This window comes from Dermacentor albipictus, chromosome 1 (assembly GCF_038994185.2).
Source record: "Dermacentor albipictus isolate Rhodes 1998 colony chromosome 1, USDA_Dalb.pri_finalv2, whole genome shotgun sequence".
NCBI classification, from domain to species: Eukaryota; Metazoa; Arthropoda; class Arachnida; order Ixodida; family Ixodidae; genus Dermacentor; species Dermacentor albipictus.
This window is the reverse complement of record NC_091821.1, coordinates 263,012,869-263,035,102: the sequence shown is the minus strand read 5'-3', so window position 1 is coordinate 263,035,102 and position 22,234 is coordinate 263,012,869. Positions and strand designations below refer to the sequence as shown.

The 22,234-nt window shown below is 44.6% G+C and overlaps 1 protein-coding gene across 2 annotated transcripts in view; it reads left to right on the top strand.

Moving 5' to 3' along the window:
- The first annotated feature begins 4,401 nt into the window (after positions 1-4,401).
- The window catches only part of LOC135902874 (serine/threonine-protein kinase 17A-like), a 220,337-nt gene continuing 202,504 nt past the window's right edge, over positions 4,402-22,234 (top strand). For both annotated transcript variants that reach the window (XM_065433151.1, XM_065433149.1), the window contains exon 1: positions 4,402-4,553. The gene's annotated coding sequence lies outside the window, so the exon portion shown is untranslated. The remainder of the gene's footprint in view (positions 4,554-22,234) is intronic.

Genomic DNA, 22,234 nt, shown 5'->3' with positions numbered 1-22,234 from the left:
AAAGTTGCAAATTTTCTGTTGTCTCTTAGAGTTTCCGTCATTGATAAGTTTATACATGGGTCTATAGAGTATAACTCCGAGTTTTTAGTTTGCTGGTAAAACCAGGTAGTTTTGCTGAGACGACAAGAAATCTGTCTCAGGAGCAGACGGACTTCACTACGAAATAGGGCAAGATTGGTTGTCTCTGCGTTATTGTGCGCTCGATTCGCAGCTGCGTCCGCTGCAGTATTACCAGGAATATTGCAGTGTCCAGGAATTCACTGAAATGCAATTACGTGATTCATTGCGCTTGCTTTTGTAAGTTCTTTGAGCGTCGCATACCATATCAAAGTGTTCAAAGAATTTTTCTTATTGCTCAGAGTGGTTTCTTCAAACTGATTGCACGCTACAACAAATATCTCAATGTCGGTGGTGACTATGTGGAAAAATAGTGCAATAGTTCGTAATGCCATGCTATATGTATTTTTTTCAGTAATGTTTTCGAGTGAAAAAAAATGACTAAACTTACTTTCGGAACGTTCTTCGTATTTGATATATTGATATATGAAAGTTGGTATTGATGTTCGAATTACTGTAAATGAAACTGTCTTGAATATACTGGCTTCCTTTAATTCCAGGATACAGTTTTACCAATTAAACGTTGATTTGTGCATTTCACTTAATTAGCTTTTGTAGTTTATGGATCAGCCAGTTCCTGACATCTGTCGCTGCTGATGAGCTCCTGCAGGAAAAGGTAATCGTTTATTATCTCTATTTTTGCGCTGTCTCCAGCATATATTATTCGTTTTGTGTACGTGTGTTTGACCTGCGCTCAAGCATGCAGTATACTACTGGATGAATTATGTTATTGTGACGTATTAGGCTAGACAGACAGGATTAATTAGGTTGCCAGCGAAGACGTGCGGGCTGACCATAGTGTGCAACTTACTTCGTTCTGGTGTACAAGTAGCTACAAAAAAAAAAACATTTGCAGTTCTAGGGATCACAAAGCATGCATATAAATATAATAGCAAGAGCATGCGCAGTAGGTGGGAGCCCTCTTCTGCACATCTGCTGAAGTCAGTTATATATGTGATCATCCATGTCAGCTACTGCATCGCACCGTGGGAGGGTTAATCTTGCGCTAATCTGTGCGCGAAATCCTTGAGCTCCATGCAGCTTGGAACCCTGCGGCTTAGCGTAGCACATGCGTTTGTTGTTGGTAATGCTTTTATCTTTCCTTTTCGTTTCTTTCTTTTATTTCTGATGGCGATATGGCTCTTTCTAGATAGCAGAATGTTATTAAGTGGAACATAGACAGCAAAGATTACTTCCTTACAAAACAAGGAGGTAAGTCACTAAGCATGTTGCTCAGGCGGTGCGAGACCACGTGTACACAAAATCACAGCAGTGAGTGACTGCGACTAACAGTATCTGACTGCGGGTAAAATAGTTGTTGCCGATTTGGACAAACGTGAGACATTAGTAGGTAGTCGGATTGATTGGCGTCCATCACAGGCTAGCTGCACATAGGAGCCAGCTGCATTCTTGAACACGCAGTGAGTGATAATAAATTCCGGGGTTTTACGTGGCCATATACCCGCGATGTGATTGTGAGGCACGCCGTAGTGGGGATTAACTTTGACTACCATGGGGTTCTTTAATGTGCATCTAAATCTAAGTACACGAGAGTTTTTTTTTAAATTTCGCTCCCATCAAAATGAGTCCGCCGCGGCGGGCCACGGAATGAGTAAACGAGGCAAATAACGTCTGTTGCCCTACTCTGTTGTTGTAAAACATCAACTGGCTCACTCACTCACTCACTCACTCACTCACTCACTCACTCACTCACTCACTCACTCACTCACTCACTCACTCACTCACTCACTCACTCACTCACTCACTCACTCACTCACTCACTCACTCACTCACTCACTCACTCACTCAATCAATCAATCAATCAATCAATCAATCAATCAATCAATCTGAATGTCTTCGGCCTGAAACTATGAGGACAAACAGGCATAAGTGTGGTAGCGAGCAGGTCTCCCTGCCACCTCTCCATTTTGCTACATGCGACCGTTCCGTAAGTATATTTTATAACCTTAGAGCCTTTTAGCACGTTTTAGTACCGTTTAGTACATTTTAGTAGGTTGAATGGCGCCTAGCCATGGCCTCACAAATCACATGCTCAGTGAAAAGGTTAAAAAAATATTTTTGTTCTGGAAGATGGCTGTTTCAACTCATCTCCCTTAACCTTGACTGTATCGGTGCCCTTTTCCCTTGCAGAATAAAGCCCTGCATTGATCCGATTTTTTATTTACTTTTTCTTTCCGTCAGGTTTCAGACCGATGGGCGTAAATTGCTTCAACAATGTCGTTTTCCCGGCACATGCATCCTTCGATATTGTGGCCTTCGTTAGTTATGGGCTGATGCCTATCGAGTGTACAAGAGCATGCGATGGCGTATTACGTTTTCTTCTGCATACTTAGCATCCACTCCCCCCCCCCCACCCCCCCCCCCCCAAAAAAAAATAATAAAGAGCTCGCTCATGTGCTTGGCACTTGCGGTGTCCAAGATCTTGTGTGTCATGTTGCTGATCCATGGAGGGCTGTGTGGGGAAGACGGTAAGTTCGTACACAGTCGAACAAACACCGTAATCCTGGATCACCCGCCTCTTCCCCGCCCCCCGCCCCCGAGCTGCGACCGCGTTCTCGCAACACCGAGCAGTAGCAGAAGCCGGCCGTCACGGAGCGCCCCCCTTCTGCCCGGCCTGCGCGCACTCGAATACGGCACCCGAGCGCCCACCTGTTGAGCTCCTTCCGCGCCGTCTCCTTTCCTTCCTGGCTCAAAAATAATGTATGACTCACCGAGAGGCGTGTCCTGGCAGCGCCGGATGTGCATCAGGGGGGAATAAGGAGGCCGAGGGAGGGGGGTATTCCGCGTGGTGACTTACTGCTCCACTTGTATTTGACCTCCAGGCTATGGTTTCTGTCATTTCCCGGAGAAAAGCAAGCCCCCCTCCCCCATCGCCTTTAACCCCGTCCTCTCTGTGCGTCGAACTCGCTTATGAGAGTGCGAAAAAAACACACGCGCCCGCCTCGCGCACGTCAGGATGTGTGTTCTAACTGCTTGAAATAAAGCAGAGGGAGCAATACTAGAGTTCAACGTAAGCTGTAGAGGGCGTTGCAACTATTATGCACCAGGATTTTAAAAAATGTGCGAGTACCACGTAGCTGGGCAGAACCAAGGTAATGTCGCTTGTCACTGCTTGGAGATACTGAGATTATTTGTTGCATTACGCCGAATGAGATAATTAGCCTAAATAATTAATGAACTCTTCAAATAATATAATGAGAAGAAAAGTGTCAATGAGAACATTGTACAGTAACATGAAAGTCTCCCGATACAGCTTTCTGTTGCTCAACACATGGTACATTTATTTATTTATATATTTATTTGTTCACTTATTTATTTAGCATATCCTCAGGGTCATTACGGCATTATAGGGGTGGGGTGGTTACAAGCAAAACGGGTAAATTCAATGAACGAGAGTTAATGAAGCAGAAATATATATATATATATATATATATATATATATATATATATATATATATATATATATATATATATATATATATAGAATGAATAATAATGGCACCTAGATATAGAAAGTTAGCTATGGCGTTCGTGAGTACAGGTTGAACAATGTGAAGAGAAAGGTTCCTAGTTATGCAGTGCTAGCTATGACGTTGAATAATTGGTGATCTGTGATGAGTAGCAGAGGAGATCACAAAAGGAGATAAAAGTGTTTTTCCGAGCGTGAAAGAAGCCCTTGAATACTGGCAAAGCACCTCGAGCGGCCAGTCGCGCGGCACTTTTGCTTGGTTCCTGGTTCTCTTGGTTCTCTCTCTCTCTCTCAGTGGAGGAAATGCGCAACAGATGGCTTGGTCCGACAGCTCAAGGCAAACAGACATTTACGACTGCTCTCGACTGCTGCAGCCCTCTTCGTATTTTCCCTCCATGACAGCTGCTGTTCCATCTTCTCTCGTCAGATTCTGCAAACATAAAAGATTTTTTCGAAAAGATATATATATATATATATATTGCTGTCTCACGCTTCCCTGACATCCTCTTATCGTTCAACCCTTTTGCTCGACGAGAGTTTGATCACGAACCATTTATCAGTTTTAAATGGAGACACTGGACCGAAACGGGCTTTACATTTGCCTCACTTGCGGTCGAGCTCGAGTGAGGTCCGTCCCCGAGAGGCGGGATAGCCTCACCCTCAGGCGTCGCGAGCGCCCGGCCCAGTTCCTCGCCCGCTGCCCTCGCCCTCCTCTCTCCCAGCGGCGCGGTGCTTCGGTGCAGCGCCGCTTTCGAGTGCCGCGCCGGCGTCTGTGCTGTGGCTGCGGTGAGCGTCGCTGGCGTCGTCCGCCGTTGCGCGCACGCGCTCACCAGATCGCTCCGCCACGTTGGCCCCCGGCGGTCGGCTTCTCCGCCAGTCGTGTCCGTTCCGCCAGCCGCCGCCACCGGTCGCCCATGCGCCGTTCCGGTCCCCCGGGAAAACACTGGTGAGCCCGCGGCTTACCTCGCCGCCACTTGACTGACCAATTTGTTTTTTTTTTTATTTCCCGTATCTCGAGCTCTGTTCTTTTTCCTTTCTCCTTCAAGGACAAAAAAAAAAGAAAAAAAAGAGGGAAGTTCATTCGCCACGTGTCTTCTGACTCTGTGAACTTCTTCATTGTACCTGCGAAGTGTCGCGCTGCAAAGTCAGAAAGTTCGAGTTTGCTTGGGACTGTGGGTTCGTAACATGAATGAGGCATCGAATTCCTCGTGATTTGCTTTCGCTCAATGTGACTTCTTTCCGTCGTTCCCGTTCTGTGGACGCTGTTCATCCATTGTGTTTTGTACGTTACGTTCTCTTTCTTTTCGCTCTTCGCTAGGAACCAACGAGCCAAAGAAAATACTCGGACATTTCAGCTGCACGTGCGGGCTGGCTATCCGTGATGTGTTGGGCATTGTCAACGTTATAGCTCCTGATAAGACATGAACGTGCAAATTAGTCCAGCTGTCAGCACGTGACTGATTTGTTTGGCTTGGCCAGGTTGGGTGCAACTGTCGGACGTACCAGCAGCCCAACGCTAAAATGAAACCGAGTGTGACTCAGCACCTTACTCGACCTAAATATCGCCTTGTTTGTTGAGACATTCTAAAGTGAGCAGAAATTAGCAGAGAAATATACACACGAGAGACACTATTTACGAAACTTTGCGTACGCAAGAAGTCTCTTTCGTTGGCCGACATATTCGCTGTCACTTCGTTCGCTATCACAGTTGTTTGGAGCTCGTTGTTACGAGCAGTTCTGGTGCACGAAGGGATTGTAAATCCGGGTCGAATAACGCGAGGATCACAACTTATTCGGTTAGCGCTGAACGAATGCTCTTTTTAGCTCTGTGCAGATGCACTGGACACATTTCATAGCGAGTGCTGGTTCTGGAGCTCTGCTATCGTAGATCTTGTGTATTTATTATTTTTATACTGCCACGCGCCGCAGAGCTTTTGAGGCAAAATGGCAAGAAAAAGCGGACTAGCTGATGGAAGCAGTGACAAACAAAGCCGCCAAACAGCTGTGAAATGCTATACGTGCTCTCTGCTACAATTACGCAGTGCTTTCAGTTAGGTATTATTTCGGGACCTTCTCAGAAGCAAGCGTAGTACACTAGAAAATGGGAAGGAAGAGCATTGAAATCTAAGCGTATCGGATCAAACGGAAGAGTCTTCGTATTCCTCGCCCACCTTGGTATTTTTTTTTCCCTAAGAGTGTGGTCACTTTCTGAAGACAGTGCTGTCATAATAACGTCACTTCAAAAACGCGAATAACATTTTGATGACGTCGCCAGTGGTGCGCAATTTCGGGAAACGAATGACCTTCGTCAGGCATGACTAGGGTCGTTCTCTGACCGAAATATCGTGTCATACATCTACGCGAACACCGCTTGTCTAAAAAAAATTGAAAGCTATTGACGTAGAAACTACTGAACAATAACCAAACGACATGCACGCTCAAAAGGAGCGCGCCAAATTGCGTTCGAACATAGCATTAGAAGGATGCTCCACGCTGGGTAAGATGTTCGTGACTTGCCTTGCATATGCGAAGTGTTTGCTTGGGCCCTAATGTAGTGCCGCGCTTGAAAAAAAAAAGAAAATGTTATTTCATTAGAGTTGGTATTATAACAAAAGTGGTTGCGACGACAGAGTATGGCTTGTTCTTTTATTCATTTTTATTTAACTCCTATATTTATTTTGTCATGTACGACAGCAAAATACTTCTCTCATTAGTAGTTTATAATGCTTAATGATTTATCGCAATAGTCATTTCAGAGTAACTTATTCTGCCCCTTAATTACCGTAGAGAACAATTACTGAAGCGAGGCGTAGCTAGTGTTTGTTTTTAAAAGATAGTTTACGCAACGTTAAGATATTCTGAATGTTAGCATTTAGGACGCGCCTGAGTTTTCAAACAAGGGATGCCTCAGGCTCGAACCAACGTTTAGACAAAGGGACTTGTCTACGTCAGCCCTGATGAAGAAAAATCCTCTTGTCGACGCATTGGTTCGAGCACTGCTGATAAAATCAGACCTTCTGTGAACCGCTCGGTTATTGAATTTGTACGGGATAGATTTTTTTTCTTTCAAGGATATCTGCTAGAGGTACCATAAGCAAAAGTTTATAATTGCAATCTGCGTGCATTTGAGAAATATGGAATACATCTTTCGTAATAATAAGACAAGTTCAAGTCTGCATAAGACAGTACGTAACATAAACCCACGGTGGAGTGCGCGGAAAAACAAAGCACGTTACGCGGTGACACTTAGACGACGTAAGAAGAAAACGTTTCTTTGCTTTATATTTTCTTTTGCTTTTTTAATTTCATAATATAACAGACGATATGTGAAACACCATACCTGAGGAAAGAAATAGGAAGAAGTAGAAAGCTCTACTTCTGTGAGTCAGTTGAGCGGCGATGGACAACGTGCTTCAAATGGCGTTTTCTATAACTTATGAGGACTGACTTAGGTATACGCAGTTTTCAGTTTTTTATGGTTGATTAACGTTTTGCTGTGACAAATTTATGCGTGAAGTCGAACGTTAAAACAATGTACATCTATGGAAAACTAAGAAATTCAATGTTTCGAGATAAATAGTGAATTTTCTAGCTCTTTCCTGCCCTTCAAGGGGCCCTGCGATTCCCATTCAATATTTTTGCAAAACGTCTCGTACCTGGACTTTTGAAAAGTGTTTTGTATCATCTGAGCTAGAAAGAAAAAAGAAATAATGAGAAAACACTGCCCCTGATATTTTATATCTCGTTTAGTTATATTCAAGTACACTGCAGGCTGCGATGCACTACCGCGGAGGGGGAGCATGAGCCCACTATGAGTCCAGAGTTGAAGTTCGGCGACTGTCCTCTGCATTCTTTCTGTGTCCTGTCCTCAAAACGCGCCGTTATAACCATGTTCCACCGAGCCCACTATCGCTTGTCTTAATGAATAAATAAGTATATGTATTTTTTATGAGTGCTTTTATCAATATATTACCTGGAAGGACCATTTAGGGTCGTTTTCCGTTGATTGACTGTATCGTACTATAGTTCTATTGAAAAGCCTTAGGTCTTTAAGGCAATTAAGCTTCCCCCTCTCTCTCTCTCTGTGTTTGTGCACAATATCAATGTACGCAGAAGTATATAATACTTTCTGACAACGAAACATGGAGTAGCCAGTATTTTATCAGCGCGCCAATATTTTCTTCATCTATTGATAAGAAACAAAAATATTTGACCGTATAGACACTTTCGCTTTTTCTTGTTTGCAAAGCCCTTCGTTTTGAACACTGGTGTTCGCGCTCCTCACAGTTGTTTGAGAAAGGCTCTCATGAGGCACACGGCGCCTTATCCTTATTTTTTTTTTTAATCTTTATTTTTTTTTACGTTAAGCATTGCCTTTCACATCACTTACAGCTCACTGGGCGTGCCTTGCGCTGTTTGTTTCCGACACTAATTAGTCGTGGCTGGGAAAGAAATTTGGCCATTAGCTTGATTTAACGAAGGAATTTGAGCATCCTACGCATTCTCCCTTTTCATGACACGGGGCTCAAGAAACGGGTGGCGGAGATTTAAAAAAGCGACATGAAAGAACCAGTGTTCCTCAGCTCGACGTCGTAGGTTCCCTACAGCAAGCAAATTCCGACTATTTCGGTAATTGGAAAAGTTTGCTTTCATAAATTTGAAAGCGTTTAAATTGAGTACGCCACTCGAGCCGTTATAGAGTCCAACGATCATCTCTTTAAGCTAGTTCTGTCGCGATTCCTAGCTCCCTTAGCCGGATCTGTCGCATGTTTTCTCGTCACGCGTTATGAGCAGCGACGTGTTGACGAATCTCGCCGTCAATTGTTGCGCAACGCACGCCCTTCCGGCGTCGTCTCCTTCGCGGATTATGCGATCGCGGCGCCTGCGTGTAAAATCGTTGTCGGCTGCCGACTTCGACGTGTTTTCTCCGAGCACTGAGCGTATCGTGTTGCGAGAGAGAGCCGGCACCTGCACTAACGATTTAGGAGACCCGGAGAAAATGAAATTGCCGCTTGTCACACCACGGCCAAGCGAGCGGGTTCACTGTTATTTACTTTCCGTGGGTCGGACACTGGTACCCCGACTAGAAGGATAACGAGCGAGGCACAGAATTATCTTTCAGTCAGTGCAAGAACTTCCCTCGCTTTCCCGCGAGAGTTCGGTCTGTAAACACGCGGAATGTTTAGCTCCGATCAAAGCCTTCATTGCGCTAAGGAGCCTCAACTGACCCTGGTCAAGCTACCGACACAAAGCTTTTGTTTTACTTTTTTGTTTCACTTTACTCAGTTGTCACAGGTATAAAATTTTAATTGCTATCGCATGGGACTGCAACTTGCCGTCGACCCCAGCTCCTTTCTTTCTTTCTTGTCTCAAAACACAAAAGCGTTCGGCACAGACTTGTACTCAAGGAAATAGATCTAATTAATGATTTGTATTCAATTACAAATTTTTCGAATTTTGTAATTTTAAAGATTACTTTGTTTACTCGGTAACGCTCATTGTAGTTCGATTACTTCTTTCAGTCATCAATTACACGTAGCCAGTTACATTTTCGACGAAACAAGCTCTTACAGGCGACTCAGCTTTGAATACTTAAATTTGGCGGGAACTACTGAGTCCAAAGGTTTGAAAACATTTGCATGGGTTACCTTCTGGTCACAATCCGCGTAATGCAGCTACACCTCGATCACCTGAACATGGAAGGCTTGCAGATTAACACAATTCTATTGGATTTCAGTCTGACCTCTGAGCTTTTCTCGTATAACACATTTCTTTATAACAAAATAATATTCACTTAATGCAGTTTATGACTTCTGTGAAACACATACTTTTTTTTGGCTTAAACGCATGTTTCTATCTGTATGATATTATGTAACTCTTGTACACCTATCCTTTGTGATCGTCGCACACGAACATTATTCCTAGGGTTGCATTACATGCCACCACTTTAATATGCTAACACATACACACCCACACCCGTAGATGTCTTCACAAGAAATCGAGGTAAAATTACCGAATGAAAATTTGAAAAGCCATTCTTGCGCACATAAGTAATGTGTGAAGGGGCTGCAGAAGACGCATTAAAAGAATCTGGCCAGATCGTTCCATTTACTGCATTTGTGCGATGGTAATAACGGTATGGAGGAAAGTAACGTTAAAATAATGATTTACTTTTTAGAAATTGCTCACTTACTTTTGGGGGGCTGTAATTGGTAACCGTAATCAATTGCATTTTTAAAGAAGTAATTATAATCGTAATCCATTACTTCTTCTTTTGCTGCAACGTGTATAGGTCTGGTTCGGCATTAGATCCGACATTCGAAGCTAGCTTTTTTTCTCGACTCATTCGTATCGGATTTTGTTTTTTAAATTCACTATTCTCGCCCGACTTAGCCAGTACACATTTAACACCGTAATGCCACTGTTATTGTAACCATATATTTATCGTTCTTTCATCAAGGCATCGTGACGGTTTCTTCCAGGGCCGAGTGGTCGAAAGCTTGCGCCGGTCTTGTCAGTTTCAATTTTGCATGGAAGCGAAGACCGCATTTAGGCCAGCCGTGCGTCGTGCCTGCCTTTCCAATTTTCACAAAGCATTCTTGACGTGCCCGCGCTAAAGGTATAGGCCGCATTGTTACCAGTCACAATGCTCCACAGCAAATAAACGTAACTCATTTGCAACGCTTACATCGCAACTAACACGGGGCTCTACAAGTACGCCTCAGTGGAGGGCTCCGGGTTAGCCTGAGGTCGGCGCTTACCTCTTACTGTTCTTTTTTTCATTCCGTCCTCACAGAAAGCGCCTACCGCGATCTGGAATTGAACCCGCGTCCTAACGCTCAGCAGCACCAGTGATCCACCGCGGGGCATCATTAGGCCGGACCGAGCGCGACGGAACGGAGGTTTTGCGTTCGCTCAAGTTTTTCTTTCTTCTTTCTTTTTTATTTCTGATTTCGCCTTTGTGTCTTTGCGCAGCAATTGAACCTTTATAATGATGGACTAAGTGGTCCTCAGAAAAGCTCTTCTTCATGAATTCGTTAGCCTGTAGCTGTACTTACAAACCTCATTCACGATGCCCATTGTCTGAAACAGCGCCTTTACATACAAAGCAGTGATCCACTTCTCAGGAAATAATATTGAGGGCTAAAGCACCTCGCATTCATGTAATCCGTACCAAATCGTTAGTCTGTCGGTAATTAGCGATCTTACACAGCTTGCCTGTAATTGTCATCTATGTTCGATACGGAACGCAGCCGGCTCTATGGGAGCCAACTTAAGTCGATGTACAGATTGCAAAGGACTCAATCCAGCGCACCTCTTGGTCGATATTTACTGTGGTGGAGCGGTATTAGTTTGTCGTTTTGGCTCGCCAGACTAAAGACAAAAGTAGTTCAAGATACATTTGAAAGGTATGCATCAAAAACGTCATGCAAGGTTTCGTGGTGCCGTTTTCTATCGATTATCTGCTACTGGTCTGACGGACAATTTTGTTGTTTATTAAACGATGAGCAGTCGGTAAGTATGCCACATAAGTGCCGGTTTTCTCAATCATCGAAAACAAACTTCAGTCATTAAGGAGCGTATGAAAAAAACAAAAAAACGCAAAAAAAGTGAAAGAAAATAGGAAAGAAGAAATAGCGAAGAATAGAGTATAACTTAACTACGGCGTAGTCTGCTAAACGAACAATTTTGGTTTATAGCTCTTGGCAGGTCAATTATTTCGCAAGTTGAACGCACGGTAAGTGTGACAAAGTCTTAATTAAGGTCGCTAGTATTCACACCTACCCTGTGTGTATACACGACCAGGAAAGCAATCAGACAAAAGCAATTATGACGCCCACTCTCCGTCGCTGAAGTCAGGCGAGAGCGAAGAAGAAACGTCTCAGAGCATCCGTTTGCGAAGTAGGTTTTTTGCAAAGGCATACGACGGCATGAGTGCTAGTTACAACGCAGTTCAGAATGTCTTGTCTGCGACGAGAAATGGCGACGCAGCAAGAAAATAATGACGCTGGCGCCAAAATGAAATTAAGTACGCTCCACCGGTGAGGAATTTGGTTTAACATGTCCCTTGAAGTTATGATCTGCGCGCACAAAGCGGTGTGTCTCCGTTCAGTGGCCAGCTACGTCCTCTTTGCCAAGAAGTCGCTGCGCTGCTTTCATAACGTGTAGCTCGGCACGAGATAAAACTCGAGCAACCTATAAATGCTTGAACGACGTTTGTTTCCTTGCTTGCGTCCATGTGGTGCGTTAGCTCACGAGCAGATATTCGCACCCAAACTCGGAATATCTCGTACGCATTGTAGGCGCGATGATGTGCGCGAAGTCACCGTGGTCTGGTCATCGCCCCGTGCGTGGTAGAGGACGACTGCGAGACTGGAGCGCCACGCGAGCTTCGTGCGCGATGAAGACGATGACAGCGACGACGAAGTGCCGCACGAGTATGGCGCGAGCGCGCCGAGTGCCACAATAAAAGACAAGGCAAAACAAATGCCCAGTCAGCAAGAAGCACGATATCGCACATAAGAGGGAGCAAAAGGAAAGGAGGTAATAAGGAGAAGCGCCACGTCGGGAGTTGAATCAGGAAGACGGCTGTTTGGTTGACTCTGTTTCGGCTCTTTTGTAAACGATTTTTTCATAATCATTTCTTCTTCGATCGCTGTCACTTCCTTTTGAACCCATTATTTGAGTTCCTGTCCCGTGAGTCCTAAGCTAACTCCTGTTTGGGCTGCCAGTTGCAGCTTTGCCAATGTCTTAGATAAAATTACAGCTGGCTCTGTCCTGTCGCGGACGCCATTTGTAACGAGTGATTCGAGTCTTACTTAGCATCCGAGGTTCTGTCTCGGTGCCACGGAGAAACGAAGATCGATGCAACTGATCACACACAATGTGCACACTTGATTTATATAACAAATATCGAACACTTTTGAATAGTTTAATTGTGGAAAGTTGGGACACCTCAATGGCAACTGACAAACAGTCAACGTGCAAGAAACTTCAAGGGCTTAAAGAAAAGCTCTGGGGTTCAACACCTGAGCGATAAATGGAAAGTACCAATGTCGAAGGCAGGATTGTTTTTAACGAAAAATCCAAGGCATAAGTTCAACGTTTATAGGTGTTTCCTGATCAGAAGTCCGAACAGTGAATGCAGAACCGTGACGTTGTCAGACGCTCAAGAATAGTCGTTTCAACAAAATGTTAAACTGCACGAGGCAGGCAGGACATGAACAGAAACACAGACGCACACACAAATCGCAGTGTGTGTGGGCGCAGCGCTTCGTGCGCGCGCCTATGTTTCTGTTCATGTCCTGTCTTCCTCGTGCAGTTTAAAATTTTGCTGAACCTATGAACTGACTAGCTGAACAACATGCCTTACTTCAATAGCCAAGTCCCGCAGCTGCCTGGTCGCTGAAGCGCCACCTATTCTCCACATAGCCAGTAGAGACGCCACAGGTCGTGGGGTGAGTTGGGTGGGTGGCGGCCTCAGCAAGCCCGTGTGTAGACGCCCGTCAAGCCCGCACCTCCGAGCCCCAGCAGTCTTTCTTGCACGTCTCCTGCCGACGTCGTTGTCGGGAGACGCCAGGCCATCAGGCAAACTTCGACGTGGCAGGGTGAAGACCTTGTGCGCACGTAGGGCAAGAAGGACCTCGGCGTACAAGCCGTGGTGGAAGCGGAATGGAAAATTCAAGTCTGTGTAATGAACTGTGGCATGACGAAGAAACCTGCGTGTGGGCTCAAGACTATGCCACAGACCAAGGTCGGAGTTGTGTGACTGCATCCCCGGACCTAGTTGTTATATTAGATGCGGCAAGATGAAATATCAATTAATTAATGATCAAGACAGCAGTGCACTTGGTTACTTGCTTCGTAGCTGCCTACATTACAGCAAGAGCTGGGCAAATATACTTTGCAAATGTATCATGATACAGATACAGTATATTGAGGCGATAAGTATTACAGATACAGATAAAAGATAAAAGCAGATTAATTGTATCCGATACGATAATTTCCGTGTATATCATAAGATACTTCGATACAATATTTAATTTCTTATTATAGCTCCATTGCAGAGACCGCTGCTAGTTATCGGGTGTTCACTGGTAAACTTTCTATCTCTCGCTAGCCAAACATCCCTCCTTTAAAATTACCTCTACTGGCACGCATGTAAAAACATTTTTCCAAGTTCTAACAACGATCTATATCGCAATTAATCCTGTTACAGTCTACGGGGCCGGTCGGACAAGCAGAGTTTAGTGCAAATACGCTGCACCAATTGGAATTTTTTTCATGCCACATTTATCATCGGTGCGATGCACTGCTTTGCATTTCATTCGTAAAGCTGGTCCGTGTCTGATATTGCAACGTGTTCGTTTAATTGTATAGTTTTATAATTGCGCCACATTAAATTTCGGTGTGTAATCTGCATAATTACGCAATGAATAGGTTGAACGTGTTATTTGGAGATAGCAATGTGTATTAACAATGCACCGCGTTGTGTAAATTTTGTTTAGAGGCGTCAGTAAAAAGGCAGTAAATATACGAGCGTAGCTGAGGATATGAAGGTATTTAAAAACATAGAAACACTAGAAAGATGAAAGAAGCTTGGTAGATTTGTCACCATCCACTTTCAAAGCAGATGCTCACATCATCACCATCGTTATAATCACGACTGCATAGCGGGTTTGTAGCAACTTTCAAAGTGTGCGTAACGTTAAGTGAAGGCTCAAGCTCAAGATGGAGCAGCACACGCCGCTGACGATGGTCTTGCAAAATGTTTATCTTAATTTGACTTTGGACTGCAGTCAGACAAAGAAACGGTAGTCCATGTAGGAGCAGATAATGTTCTATATAAGATAGCATGCCGACTATCATTAGCGGCACTCAGCTTTTCGGTAGAAGTTTCCAGAAAATATGCTCAAAAACTGGTGCGGAGATCTCAGCGATTGCCCGCATCGGCAACAAACTCACCTTTCTCATTCTCATTATCTGACATCGAAAACGTACGAGGAAATGTCCACAACTTTGAAAAACATTCACTCACGATGTAGGAAATGTGCCACAAAACTAACCAGAAAATATTGCATAAACGGACGTGTGGACAGTGGCAAAATATCTGAGACCGAGAAACAGCGCAGTGGATATTGGGGTGATGTAGACGAAGCCAGCCATGGCACTACATCGAACACCGAAGTAAAAAAAAATATAATTAAATTATGGGATTTTATGTGCCAAAACCCCTATCTGATTATGAGGCACGCCATAAGGGGGCGCCCTAGAAATTTCGACCTCCTGGGGTTCCTTCACATGCACCTAAATCTAAGTACCCGGGTGTTTTCGCATTTTTCCCCCATCGAAATGCGGCCGCCGCGGCTGAATTCGAAACCGCAACCTCGTGCTTAGCAACCGAACACCATAGCTACTAAGCAACCATGGCGGGTGAACACCGAAGAATGAAATCAGAAGAGAGAGAGAAGTTTTATGATGCTTCAAAATGCTGCAGCACTGCTGTTCGAACCCATATGGTGCTCTGAACGCGGTGCTTCAGGCGAAAAATTGCCCATGACGACTAGTCAGGAAATGGCGCAGAAACTATTGAGCATGTTCTGCTTTAATTCAAAGTACCCAGATAGAGGTGAATAATTGTGCAGTTGCTCTGTCGAATGACTTGAGTTTTAAAGGGGTACTAACGAGGAAAGGTCAACCTACACGTACGCCTGCCGGCGCACGAAAGCTCGCGCCCACGCGCCTCACGCATGCGCAGATGATGCAGCACAGATCGTACGCGTCGAAGCGCGGCGCGAGCACAGATATCTAATGTTACGCACACTAAGAAATAGCGTCGTCCAAAATGGCGGCACCCATGGCTCCCGCTTCAGCGTGAATTCTCGTCATAGCTACGCTTTCACTCGCGTTGATCACCAGGAACTATTCAAATGAGCTTTCGCTTTCTCTAAACTCACCTGAAACGTTAGTTATGAGCGCATAGTTCGTCCAATTTGTGAGATCGCCCTGCGATTCCGGCGCCTGTAGGCCTAACGAGACGTGTCCGCATAGCAATAACAGGATCATGGTGGCTAGAGGAGTAGGTGTGCCGACCGACCTATATATAGAAAGACATACATGACCGACCCGTCTGGAGCATGCATAGTTCGCCACTTCTCTGCATTATGACGCAAAATTGGCGCTGCACTCAGTACAACGGTTCTCAGCGGCACATGTCATCTGGTACTTGTGACAGACGGCACTCAACAAATGCAGCATGCAGAGGGACAAATTGTCATCTGTAACAGTCAGTTTGTTCAATGAGGAGATACAGATCTCTGGTATTGTGTGTTTGCAAGTTGCTAAGATATGTTGAAGCTTCTGCGACAAAAAGGTGAGCGGCATGGTTAGCGGAAGCCCATCTCCGATGTCGAATAAGCGGAGTCTGCACCAAATAGTGGCCGTATTTCTGCTTCAGAGATCAACAAGCACACTTACCTCTTCGCTCTGAACTATAAATCACGGGCGCCTAAATCAGCATTATTCTCGGCGCCGACAAGAGAAGCAGTGGACATCACATGTGGGCGAAGGAAGCCTTTAGGAACAGACCCTCTTAGAGAAACCCTCTGAGAGACCAGAGCAACAAGCTGCGGATGGACCCTGCGCAAATTACGACGTCAGGATTTCAGTGCTGGCGCTTGCGGAGCTCGTCATCGCGTACGTGTTGCATCATTCTCGGTCACTGGATCTGGAAGTGGAAGGTTCCACGGCTGCCGCATTTTTTTCTTTGAGCGAAATTAGTTTTTTAACATCTCGCTCAATAAAGCTTCCTTGCGTTTGCGTTCCTGTATGTTAAACCAAGTCCTGAAGGGACGCACACCAAAACGTCCTGCAAAGGCGCTTGCGTTTAATGTACGTAAGGCAACAAACGCAGTTCTAAAATTGGTTATCTTCTCCAGAGAGGTGCTCTGGCTGCCTCGCAAAAATACGAAACGATGTCTGCCAAGGCGAAAATGTGATCCAAGTGGACGCGGCCTGGCGCGCGTTTTGTATAAGTTCAAACCGCCACTATACTCGCGAGACGCGACAAAGGCATCTTCAAGGGGAGTATGGTAGCGCCCATCAAGCCCACATTGCAACCCTCGCGACAAAGGCAAGGCACGCGGGCGCAAGCTTTTACGCGCCAGGAAGCCTACGTGTAGTTTGGCCTAAACACTACCTTAGACTGATAAGGAATACATGACAATGTGACATGCAATGCGACACATGCGGCGATCACCTCAGAGAGCTAGTTGACGTAGAAGTATACGTGCGACTGTAGCCTGCAATAAAGAAAAAAAGAAGTGTGATTGTGTCCTAATTAGTTAGAGCATCTGGCTGCTGTGCTGGTGGACTGAGGTTGGATCCAACCATAGGGCACGTAATTAATTTTTTTAAGTGTGTGCTACTCGGAAATGGCAGCAGCAACCAGCAGCCACGGTCAGGGAATTCAGGGAGGGCTTGCAAGGAAAGCTTCTTGGGTCGTGGAATTCTAAAGCACTAGTGCAGCGAACAGCCCTGCAGGCCTTAATCGTGCCCCTAAGAGATAGTGATGTAGTGTGGAAGTATTAAAATTAAGCGCCCTTTCATGGTCGTATGTTTTCTTTTGTGCAGCATTTCTTTGTGTTGTAATCATGGTATTTTAGATTGCCGCAATTGTTTCTGGCGTCCTTGTGTCTGTATGCGTTTGCGCGCACGCCTGTGTTAACGCAATTCGCCGTGTTGCAGAAAGTTCGGCGTCGGCGTTTAGCGTCGACCGTTGTTTCGGCAAAGATAATTTCGAACAACGCATACCAAACCATGCAGGCCCTCCAAGTAACGCAAGTAAATTACTGAACTAATTGAATTTCTCAAGGTACACTACGTCAGAAAAATCATAAAGTATGACTTAGACACAACCCACAAACATGATAGCGTCGGAATGTAATTTCAATATGAGAGAAAACATAATTTTGTTACGCGGAAACTCAAAACCCAAACTCCTTTTCCAGCGTTTCTACCATTCAGAGTGTGGCCATGGCCTCCGAGATGTGCGCGCACCGGCGCGCGAAAATCTCAAAGGCCATGAAGCGGCGCGCCTAGTTTCTTGCAACACCTCCAGATGGCGCCCGCCTCCGCCACATCGCGGCCCACGCAAGAGACCGCGTTTCTACCAGAAAGCTCGCATTCGTGCATAGCGTTTGCCGCCAGTGTTTCCTGGTAAACATTGCGGCTACATAAGCTGTAGATGGCGGGAAGCGTGAGAAGCAGTCAGGGATCTTTGAATGCTATCGCGTTCCACTCTCAAAGGCGAAGCTTAAGCTTAAGCGCCCTCCAAATTTTTTGACGGTTGTCGCAGACCTCCGCGGGGTCTGCTCTCTCTGTTTCGTGTCGTGAAGTTTTGTATGTTAAGACTGTGCGGAACACGTTATAATGATAATTTTTGTAGTTTTTTTGTGTAAATTACTGCTCCGCGCGGCAACAGAGAACTGCTTAATTGCTTTAAAGATTCATTTCTGCTCACATCAGTGTTTCATTTGTACAACACTTGCATGGAGGCTTCCGACAAACAAGGCCTCTTTCTTTTTTTCTTTTTTGGTGGCACGAGCATCGAGTGACACTGTTGTTTCTTGCGCAGCACAGCCGTTTCACCTCCTAGACGACTGGGTAGGAAATTTAAAATAAATAAAAAAATAGAAAAATAGTACAGTATCAAATTCATGGGTTTTATTATAGAGATGATATCAGAGCAAAAGCTTAGTTACAAGTTGAGTTACTGAAGTGTCTGGGATAATTAAGATTAATTGAAAATCACTGAGACGACTGGGTCGAAATTCAAAATAAATAAAAAAATAGAAAAAGAATAGTACAGTACAAAATTTATGGGTTTCGTTATAAATGTGATATCAGAGCATAAGTTTAGTTACAAGTTGAGTTACTGAAACGTCTGCAATAATTGGAATTAATTAGAAATCACTGATTACCCCACACCAAAGCATAGATTCGTAGACTTTAGAGACTCGCCACGTGTGCACGACTTTGGGGAAATTCCTGGAAACCCGGCAGTAGAAAGCCGAACTAATTACGTCGCTAATGACGCCACACGTAAGAAGGCGGCATGATATCCAATCGGCTGCTGAATGGAAAACAGTTGCCTCCGAGTTCTGTTCGTGCGTTGCGTTCGCCGAAACTTTATCTAAAGAATACCAACGCGAGGTGCGAGTGCCAGAGACACCTAAGTCGAAGATTAAGGTCGCCTATCATTTCTTTTTTTTTAGACTGTACAGATTTCTTTACGAAACGGCTGTGAGTGTAGCAAACCTGGCGTTTATGCAAAGGCTGTTTCTTGGCGGTGGAGGTGAACGTACTTTGCCGGGAGTAACGTATAGGTGTGAGAAAATTAGTTAACACAACTTTATTAATCAACTTTTTAGCAGGACGTACCTGGGAGGCAGTTTTGTATATATGGTATAGGTGGAGACATTAAGATTTTAATGCACCCCTCCTTCTTTAAATTTGGGAAATCACACCTAATGCGAGCTATTCATATTCGAATTTCAACGCCCAATCCCGGGAAATATCGAAACCAAGTGCGCCCTCCACGTACGTGGGACGGAAACGCCCTGTGGCTTAGTGTGTGAGGAATTGAGCGATGACATGTCGCAGCAAATGATGATTCGGCACGTAGCGGCAGATGCCTGCCAGGTCGTTTCAGTGTCTGCCGCGACGAGCCGCGGCGTCTGCTTGTTTGCTTGCACTCTGTTAATGACTCCGTCCCGCTCTTCGTCACTTGCCGTTTCCGCCTGATCTGATAGTGGCGCCACCTCTTCTGTGCTTCCGCCAATGGAAACTGACCCTCGCAAAGTTTAAGACCCGAACCCTCTCGAGTGAGGCTAGCTTAGCAGGACTCTTTGAGGAACTGTCAGACGTTGTTTCGGATATTATCCGCCTTAATGAGATTAGAAGAACTGGTGAGGCTTACACATTGCTAAATAACGGCCATATCCTCTGCTAGGTCTCCCTGATAAGAAACAACATGGGGTAGGCTTCCTAATCCATAAGGACATAGCGGCAACACTGACTAATTCTACAGCATTAACGAGAGGGTAGCAATAGTCCTAATCAAACTTAATAAGAGGCATAGATTAAAGGTAGTACAAGCATACGCTCCCACATCCAGTCAAGACAGTGAGGAATTACATCAGTTTTACGAAGATGTTGAATTAGCGATGAGAAAAGTGCAAACTAGGTATACAGTAGTAATGGGTGACTTCAATGCAAAAGTGGAGAAAAAGCAGACGGGTGGACATGCAGTTGGCTACTACGGCGTCGATTCTAGAAACGCTAGAGGAGAGCTGCTGGTAGAATTCGAAGAAAGGAATAAGCTGAGAATAATGAACACCTGCTTCAGGAAACGTAGCAGCAGAAAGTGGACCTGGAAAAGCCGTAATGGTGAAACAAGAAATGAAATTGATTTCATATTTTCTGCCGATCCCAGCATAGTGCAGGATGTAGATGTGATAGGTAGGGTAAAGTGCAGTGATCATAGGTTAGTTAGGGCTAGGATTCACCTTAATTTGAACAGAGAAAGAGCAAGATTGGTCAAGAAAAAACAGGTAAACTTAGAGGCAGTAAGGGTAAAAGCAGACAAATTTAGGCTGGTACTTGCAAACAAATATGCAGCCTTAGAACAGAGAGATTATGATGATGATGACATAGAGGTAATGAATGAAACCGTAATGAGGCTGGCTTCAGAAGCAGCAATTGAAGTGGGAGTGGGAGGCAAGGCACCAAGGCAACCAGTAGGCAAGCTCTCCCAAGTAACAAAGGACTTTATGAAGAAACGACAAAGAATGAGAGTGTCCAACTCAAATTGTAACGTGAGAAAGACTGAAGAAGCCGTAAAAAATTGACGCAGCCTGAAATCAGTGAGAAGGAAGCTTGGCATAAGACAAACCAACATGTATGTACTGAAGGATAAGAAGGGTAATATCATCAGCAATCTCGAAGGTATAATAAATGCAGCGGAATAATTCTATACTGGCCTGTACAGTACCCAGAGAACTCAGGAGTACTCTATTCGAAACAATAATGAACGGTATACAGAAACTCCTCCTATAACTAGAGACGAGGTCAGAAAGGCCTTGCAAGGCTTGAAAAGGGCAAAAGCTCCAGGAGAGGATGGAATAACAGTCAATTTAATCAAAGATGGAGAAGACATAATGCTTGAAAAACTGGTGGCTCAGAAGGGCCTTGCAAGGCTTGAAACGGGCAAAAGCTCCAGGAGAGGATGGAATAACAGTCAATTTAATCAAAGATGGAGAAGACATAACGCTTGAAAAACTGGTGGCTCTCTATACGAAGTGTCTATCGACTGCAACAGGCTCAGAAAACTGGAAGAATTCAAACATTATACTAATCCACAAAAAGTTAGACGTTAAAGAACTGAACCACTTATAGGCCCATCAGCTTACTCAGCCGTGTTATATAAAATATTTACCAAAATAATCTCCAAGAAAACAAGGGCAACACTGGACTTTAGTCAACCAAGGGAACATGCTGGCTTCAGGAAGGGATACTCTACAATGGATCACATCCGTGTCATTAATCAGGTTATCGAGAAATCCGCAGAGTACAATAAGCCTTTCTATATGACTTTCATAGATTACGAAAAAGCATTTGATTCAGTACAGATACCAGCAGTCATAGAGGCATTAAGTAATCAATGAGTACAGTCCGCTTACGTAAACACCCTGGAAAATATCTACAGAGATTCCACAGCCATCTGAATTCTACACAAAGAAAGTAGGAATATATATATAAAGAAAGGGGTCAGACAAGGAGGCGCTCTCTCCAATGCTGTCCACTGCGTGCTTGGAAGAAGTATTCAAGCTATTAAACTGGGAAGGTTCAGTAATAAGCATCGTGGGCAAATACGTCAGCAACCTTCGGTTTGCCGATGACATTGTTCTATTCAGCAACAATCCAGACGAGTTACAACAAATGATTGAGGACCTTAACAGGGAGAGTGTAATAGTGGCGCTGAAGATGAATATACAGAACACAAAGATAATGATAAATAACCGCGCAAGAGAACAAGAGTTGAAGATCGCAAGTCAGCCTCTAGAGTCTGTGAAGGAGTACGTTTCCCTAGCTCAATTAATCACAGGGAACCCTGACCATGAGAAGGGAATTCACAGAAGAATAAAAATGGGTTGGACCACATACTGCAGACATCGTGAGCTCGGGACTGGGAGCTTGCCGTTATCATTGAAAATGAAAGTATACAGTCTGTGTATTTTACCGGTGCTGACATATGAGGCAGAGACTTGGAGACTGACAAAGAAGCTTGAGAACAAGTACGCGGAAAGAGTGATGGAATGAAGAATGCTAGGCATAACTTTAAGAGAGAGAAAGAGAGCGGTTCGAATCCGAGAGCAAACGGGTATAGACGATATTCTAATAGACATTAAGAGGAAAAATGGGCAGGTCATGTAATGCGCAGGTTAGATAACCGTTGGACCATTAGGGTGACGGAATGGGTACCAAGAGAAGAGAAGCGCAGTAGAGGAGGGCAGTAGACTAGGTGGTGTGACCAAATTAGGAAATTTGCGGGCGCTAATTGGAATC